The 2,283-nt window shown below is 40.3% G+C and overlaps 1 pseudogene across 1 annotated transcript; it reads right to left on the reverse strand.

The window, feature by feature from the left end:
* Positions 1 to 496: 496 nt before the first annotated feature.
* On the reverse strand, positions 497 to 1,495 carry LOC308552404 (glyceraldehyde-3-phosphate dehydrogenase pseudogene; annotated as a pseudogene). The gene has a single exon. The product of its transcript is annotated as a glyceraldehyde-3-phosphate dehydrogenase pseudogene (transcript).
* Positions 1,496 to 2,283: the final 788 nt, after the last annotated feature.

The following is a 2,283-nucleotide window of genomic DNA, read 5'->3' on the forward strand; positions in this document are numbered from 1 at the left end:
CCAACTGAGCCACACCCACCAGGGCAAAATTTTTAAAGCATGTCAAAAACTAAGAGGTAGGTATCCTGAAGTATCATTGAAAAGAACAACTTACAGTAAAACCAAAACCTTAGTAAAGCTCATAGAAGGAAGTGGCATATTTGCTTGGAGAAAAATCTACAAATTTATGTGAGATCACTGGCAAACTTGTGAGAATTAAGAAATGTATGTGGAAAAGAGGAGAGCTGAACTATAAATGGAACCTTTAAAGGTTTATGGAAACTTGTATATAATAAATTCTTGTTTGTTTGTTTGTTTGTTTGTTTGGCTGGATAAAGTGAATTTTGTTGATGGTGGATAACAAGGTAAGGCTCCCTAAACCCCTCCTCTTCTTTGGGGATGGAAAATGTGGAGGTCAGGAGATTCTCCCTATGTTGGGGGATTGATATGAGGCAAGGATTCCCCAGCAACTGAGGGCCTCTCTTCTTCTCACTAGGGCTGGTGATTCAGGGGACTCTTACTCCTTCCAAGGAGTGATAGCCATGTGGACCATAAAGTCCAACAGGCTATCACTGTAGCCAAATTCATTGTCATACCAGAAAATGAGCTTGACAAAGTTGTCATTGAGTGCAATGCCAGCCCCAGTATTAAAGGTGAAGAAGTGGGTGTCACTGTTAAAACCGCAGGAGACAACCTGGTCCTCAGTATAGCCCAAGATGCCCTTGAGGGGACTCTGTGATGCTTACTTTATTACCTTCTTGGTGTCATTGTATTTGCAGCTTTCTCCAGGCAGCAGGTCAGATTCACAACAAATACCCTGGGGCTTGGGACACAGAAGGCTATGCCCGTAAATTTCCCATTCAGCTCAGGGATGACCTTGCTCGCAGCCTTGGCAGCACCAGTAGAAGCAGAGATGTTCTGGGCAGTCTTTTGGCCACCATGCCACAGCTTTCCAGAGGGGCCATCCATGGTCTTCTGGGTTTCAGTGATGGCATGGACTGTGGTCATGAGCTCCCCCACAATGCCATAGTTGTCATGGATGACCTTACTAAGTGGGGCCAAGCAGTTGGTGGTGCAGGAAGCATTGTTGACAATTTTGGGGAGAGTTGTCATACTTGTCACACCAATCATAAACATGGGGACATCCACAGAAGGAGCAGAGAGATGTTGACTCTCTTGGCTCCACCCTTCAAGTGATACCCAGCTTTCTCCAAGGTAATGAAGACACTAGTGGACTCCAAAACATTCAGCACCAGTATCACCCCATTTGAAGTTGGCAGAATCTTGCTTCTGGAAGACGGAGGTTGACTTTCCATTGATGACAAGCTTCCCATTCCCAGACTTGACTGTACCTTTGAACTTGCCATGAGTAAAATTATACTGGAATATGCAGGCCATGTAGTTGAGGTCAATGAAGGGGTCATTGATGGCCATAATATCCACATTGCCAGTGTTTAAAGCAGCCCTACTGACCAGGCTCCCAATATAGCCAGTCCTTCACTCTGACCTTCACCATTGTGTGTCAGAGTTGCAGCTGACTCTGCACAGGAAGACATGGCTGTCTGATGAACAGGAGGAGCAGAGAGCTGGATATAATAAATTCTAAATAAACTGACTAATCTGTCTAGTATTGTTTTACTATTGGCCTCAGAGAGAATTGGTAATTGACTTCTCAAAACTGTTCTGTAACTCTAAAAATATTTTTACATGCTCTCATCAAAGCAATAGAACTTCAACACAAAATTTGTATGTATTTTAAGAGCTAATTTTTTAAGTTAAACTCCCTCTCACAATCTCTTAAAAGAAACATGATTGCCCTTTTCAAATATAAAGACCAATTTTCTTTTCACTCATGAGGTTTCTTGTTCTAGTTAATATTATCTACGTTTGTGGTCTTCTGAGGTCCATGTTTAATAGCTATCTTTTCATTTATTCCACAATGGCTGATCTTTTCATTTATTCTGTAATTTTGACTGCATTCATCTCCTGTTGCCAAAGATCTCCCATTACTAGTTTCTCTCTTTCCAATTATGTAGCCAACTCTTTTCATTATAAATCTTAAGTGTTTTTCTTAAGAAATAAATTTCATTATTGTTTGCCAATACCATTGACCAAGAATACATCAACTGTTGTAAATTTAAGGCCCAATCTTTTAAAAATGATTTTTAATCTAATTATCGAATGAATATAGTGTTTACTATGTATTTCATCTAGAGAGTCAACTCATTACTAGTTGCCTATAAAATAGAAGTTGTTTTGAAGTACTGACTCTAAGATGATTGTTTTTACTGGACAGTAATTTAT

Source organism: Miniopterus schreibersii (assembly GCF_964146895.1).
Source record: "Miniopterus schreibersii genome assembly, chromosome: 2".
Lineage (NCBI taxonomy): Eukaryota > Metazoa > Chordata > Mammalia > Chiroptera > Miniopteridae > Miniopterus > Miniopterus schreibersii.